This window comes from Apostichopus japonicus, chromosome 16 (assembly GCF_037975245.1).
Source record: "Apostichopus japonicus isolate 1M-3 chromosome 16, ASM3797524v1, whole genome shotgun sequence".
Classification (NCBI taxonomy): Eukaryota; Metazoa; Echinodermata; class Holothuroidea; order Aspidochirotida; family Stichopodidae; genus Apostichopus; species Apostichopus japonicus.
Genome location: NC_092576.1, coordinates 36,068,984 through 36,075,180, shown reverse-complemented (window position 1 = coordinate 36,075,180; position 6,197 = coordinate 36,068,984).

Sequence of the window (6,197 nt, the reverse complement as noted above, 5' to 3'; positions counted from 1 at the left end):
GCACCCCGAAGTCAGCCCTCACTCCCTGACCGGCTCCCTAAAATAAATAAAACAACCTTGCCTTTAAAGCATGCTATACTGCAAAAGCCGCGCTACTCACCAGTAGTCTCCAATTCTCTGCCCGAACCTCGGCGAAATAAATCAAGTTAAAAAAAAAACTAAAAAAAAAATAACAAACAAAACTGTCTAAATTAAACAAGGTATAGAGAGCAAGTGATAGAAAAAAAGATAAACGCTAAATAGAACAACTCGTGAGGCAAAAGAGCGAATGCCTGGAATGCTGGTTTTTGCAGACGACGGGAAGAGTGAGGGAGACCTATATATAAGAACAAATGTAAGTGTAATGGTAATTGAAAGGGCAACATTTCGCATGGTAATTGTTCTTAAAACTCGAAGAAACATATTCTGAGTAGCCCTGGGCGTGTTCGAAATACGAGGTTCACGCAGCCCGAACACCCCAGGGCGTAACAATACTGGATGACTTAAAAAGATATGTGCAGCCATGGCAAGTTGAACTTCACATAACAAGAAATACTTCGCACGTAGAAATTGCTCAGAGACTGATATCACGTTATGTTTCAAACTTACCACATTACTACGAAATAAGGGGAAACTGACCACCAACTTGTAAAATGCAAAGACGGTTGTAAACAGAAAAATCAAATATCGAATTCTTCCTGTGTCAGTATTGTAACTTGGTATCCCATTTATTTCTCTCGTTTTGTATAGATAAGAACCATTAATATCAAAATATGTTTCCACATATTTCAACTTTCTGGTTTTAACTGCGTAAACTACTTTCCGTTCCTTTTACATTTGTGTCGGTAATGGGATCACGAAATACAGTTTTTAAAGGTATCTTTTGAACTACATTACCTCACGAACAATGAACGCATTTAAGTTAACCCAATTCTTTCAACGAATCAGTGATGCAATAACGCAATTGATTAATAAAGGGTTATAAGATAATTTCGTTGGCTAATAATATACAGTTTACACAACTAGATATTTGTTTTACCGTGATCCAACCACTGCGTGTGATTTCGAATTACCTGTTGATTGCGAGCTTTCCAGACGTTCAATGTTAAATGTTGCTGAGCAATTATATCTTCTGGCACGCTATACAGGACATTAAAAATTAAAAATGTAAGTGTTTCTTAACAATTTATTCAATCTATTTTCCGTGTAAATGAGTACCAGCATATGTTTTGATACGTTCTTGTATTCAATGGAATATTTACCGTTTTGTCGTGGTGGAGTGAACAAAGGCATTGGCATTACAGTGTATCGTAAATTTTCATAAATAATAAGAGGAACAGGGAACAGCAATTAGACAGGAGAAGGCAAGAGGTAGTAGTCTTCAATCAATTAAGAATCAATAAATAATTACCGATACTGTACCTTTAACGTTCGTTGATATCGAGTTAAGTAAATCATGTATATAAGGAGGCAGCAGACAGGAATGAAACCTGATGATTAAAGAAACAGAACATTTGACTAACAAAGGGAACAAATTAGAGACTCGCGGATGATTAGACACTCGATTCGAATGAACTTTAGAATGGATCCTATGATACGAGATACTATTGTTTCTCCATATTCCCTATAACACAGTGTACCAGATACACGGTGTCTTAGCTTCTTGCTCCATTTATACCAACTATAATATCCAGCTGTACAATGTTTGCGAGATGAATAAAAAATTACTTATAACTGTTTATACGCCCTTTTAATTCATGTTCGACACCTAACATTATTATTGGCATGTTAATATATGACATGAACTGTTACATGGATGGTTAGTAGGAAAGGGACATCGTCATCTTCATCGTCATCGTCATCGTCATCGTCATCGTCATCGTCATCGTCATCGTCATCGTCATCGTCATCGTCATCGTCATCGTCATCGTCATCGTCATCGTCATCGTCATCGTCATCGTCATCGTCATCGTCATCGTCATCGTCATCGTCATCGTCATCGTCATCGTCATCGTCATCATCATCATCATCATCATCATCATCATCATCATCATCATCATCATCATCATCATCATCATCATCATCATCATCATCATCATCATCGTTATTATTTTTATGAAAACAATTAACAAATATCTTCCCTCTGTATAATGAAATTTTTATCCTTGATGTATAAGCATTATTGTGATTTAAATTGGGCTAAGTAAAACAGCGTATACAAAAAGTTTCATCTTAAATACCCTGTATTGAAAATTTACTTACCACTATTAAATACACATTGGTTATTTCATTTTAACAAAATACTTTTGAGGTTTCACGATTAACCCATAAATAACACAGTACTTGTTTCTATGAATTCAAATCTTCCTTAAAGTATAAGATATAACAACGGATGTAATTGTTATACAGTATGTTACTTTAATATGATGTTGAACGAAAGACAATGTGAGCGATATTTCGAATTTGAGGTATGTTGTTTTTATATATTATGCAAATGATATAATATTAAAATACACAATAATCACCCCTTCTAAAGATACAGTTATCGACTTCGAACTAATTAAAAGTCCCAATTTTCCTTTCTTCAGTTTTGTGCTCTTCCCTCTTTTTTTTTTCATTTTATATTTCCCCGTTGTTATGAGAACTGCGCACATCACAATATACGCAGCAGTATAAACTAGTGATTTGATTTTACGAAAGTAAACATTTGTCTGGTTCATTCATTTTAAAAGCCATATTTCATCATAAGAGGGAATGACGAATAAGTTATACATTTATATTGATCAGTGAACCGATAGAATATCTAACAGTTCTAAACGTAAACAAGAGAGAACATGTAAGCAATGGGAAATGTATATTGCACTTGCTTTATTCTAATTCAATTCATTTACCTTCAAATAAGATACTACAAAATTGTACAAACAATCATGTATGATTACTTAAGAAGCCGTGAATAAAATGATATTGTACCACCATTGTACCAAGTTTGTACTACGTATCTCATATGCAGCTGAACAACCAAAAATAGATATGTTTAATGTTCCGAAATGTCTTTTCTCGTCAGTTATTTTTAAGTGATTTTTGTGAAGTAAATAAAGAAAATTTCTCTGATCCCAGTGATTGATCAACGTACGTTACACAGTAACAAGAGTTGGAGTGGAAAACATTTTTTTATCGCAATAGCTCAACATAGAATCAGATGGTGACCATTTAAGGAATTTATGTAAACACATTTGTTTTATAGAATTGGCATCGTATGATGTTCCTTTACCTTTTTCATCCCTTATATGAGAAATAAAACAAAACTAGTAGCAACACATTAATGGTAATTGCAAAGTCTTAAAATAATTTACTGACAAACCTTCAACATCCAAAGAGAAGTTTTTCACAGGAACACTATCGCAGATACATTGGTAAATTCCTATATGCAGAAGTGATACAGCACTGATGCACAATGAACTGTTTGCGTCGAGTGACACAGTCTCTCGTATACGACTTTCCATCGGTATGTAATTGAAAAACAGAAAATCATCTTCAAATTTCCACTCCTTATTTTGTTTCCCTTCGCAGCAAGTTTCAAAAACAACGGAATCCGGCAATTTCTTCACAATCTGAGTGTTTGCGGATGCATGTACTATACAATTTGTTGATAATACGAAAAAAGCAAGAAATAGAGTCATAATGATGAAATATTTACACGTGTCGTAGAAAAGGAAGGGAGAGTAAACATCCCTCTTATTCTGACTAACAAGTGACCCTATATAATCTCGCTAGGCGATATACGAATGTCAGATCAAGAACCGCTAGTTCAGGTGAAGGCTTTAACTGCCAAGCAACATTAGTAAGCACATACATCACCAGGTTCTCTCCTATGTACATACCATTCGATATAAGTACGCTTCAAATGTCCACTGGCTTAAATTTAAACAAGTTTCCTTTCCACATAAACTCAAACATACGGACGCCTTTAAGGAGCTATTGCATGATATATGCGTTTATGGCGTAATGTCAAACACAAAAAGTCACTGAAACTATATGGGGCAAATTAGAAAGAACAAAATGGTTTATACTTTCATTTTTACCATTCACGTTGAAGTCGTAGCCGTGTGGTTTCAAGATCAGGAATAGCCTCAGTAGAGAATGATCATAGAGACGCAACTATTGCCTGAAACAGAAGTTATACTAATTGTGTGCACACAAGAGAGCCATAGCATGACGTAATTTACCCTGTCAGAAGAATCAACAAAGTCATGAATAGCTTGGCTTTAATGTCGACCATAACGATACAAATACTGAAAGTAGACATACGCCCAATCCTCATATTTGGTTTTATTACAAAAAATATTTGTAAAGACTATTGCCCCAAAGCAGCTATCGTACGATTTTGTGATCTATGACGTCTGTAATGTCATAGTGCCACTATGATCTGAAACTTTTTACTTTCTTTTTGTTTTTCTTTTTATATCAAATTTAGGTCATATCAAGAAATTTAATATGCTCGGTTTGGTATTCTTCAAACCCATCTCTATTACAAAAGATATATAAATGATGAAGGTAAGAAATCGGCTTGAAAGGTGTTGCTTGATGAAGTCATATTTAGAGTCATCAAGTCATTTGGCTTGTATGTGAAAGAACAATAATCTTTGACATCTTATAAATGAAATTATTGATTTTTTTTTGAGTGCGTCTAAAGAAGTGCCAAAAAAATATTGCCTTTGCTGGTACCTCAGTTATATCAAAGCAAGACACCACATGAAAGCAATTGCAATCCGATTGAGTTGTTCTTTCGATGGAAACTGCATTTGCCAAAGCATTTTTTAATATTGAGTGGTAAAGCTTATTGAATGTTACATAGTAAACCAATATTAAAGTAGGTCACTGTAGCCATTCAAAGCCAGTATACTTGTGATATTGTAGGGACTTTATGTATCGATTAAAACTTTCTTCCATTCACTGGATAGGTCGTACAATGATAAGAATAAGTTATGTTAAGTACCAATCCTAAAACGTGTCATGTAATTTGGTATATGATGATATAACAGATATCCCCTATTCAACTTGTTGAAGTGTCTGTTTTAATCTAGTTCAGTGACATGCTTCGAAGCATCTCAGGTGACAAATAATGTGGAATTTATATTGGAGAGGAAATAATTCTACAGAGATAGTTGAACACCCCAACTCAATATCTTTTCCCTAACTCATGGTATGAGTTGATTGAATGTAACATTAAGCTACTCCAAGTTTGATCACAGTAGGGGTAATTTGATGTCATCGCATCACATGCTTTTCAAAGCTAGACTTAGACCAAGGTAATATTCTGGTTGGTTTCCTTAAACATTTACATACATTTACATAGTTTTCATACCCCAAATTTCACAAAATTTAAACGGTCATCACAAAGTATCTAAGTTTAAAACAAAATATTTTCTCAGTGGATAATTAGTGAAAATAAGGAAGAAATAAAAATCCTTTACGTATGAGTTGTTCCGATGACGTCATCTATTCTACTGTTGCTAAATGCATGTCATGGTATTTTGTTATAAATTTGTTAAATCCATGTCGTTGTGATGCAAAATACTATATAAATGCTGATCACAATACATCACCTAGAAATACATTATGAACAACGCAAATACAATAAAAACAATTTTGTTAAGTATCTTAATTTCAATTATAGTTTCCTTTACATAACCAAATCTTAACTTTGTTTTCTTTACCGTAGAGTTTCGTTACACATAAATCGAACATGCCTTACTTGTCCCAAAAGTCAAATGAACAGGTCACATTTATGTGTCGATCAACTAGCTAAGACACAATCAGAGTATTAGTAAGTTCTTACACCGGACAATTACTGATATATAATTAAACAATATGATATATTTATTTTGGTTTTCATTTATCATCCCGAAAGTATCCATATCCAGTGTTGAAAATACATGCAGATATTTTCGCTAAATAAACCTCATGTACTTCCCACTTCGTGTTATTCTTGCCCAAGCAAAATACCAAAGATTCACATGCAGGACACTCTACTGGGCGAATTTTCTATAAGCACGTGTGATTTTATATGTACCATTGTTACCGAAATCATGTATGTGACGTACATTTCAATTTTAACATCAAAGAGGATCGACGTTTACCAAAATGTAATGGGAGTACGTTTCCGTAGAATATGCTATTGTATTGTCCACATTAATATGTCTGATTATGCCTATTTG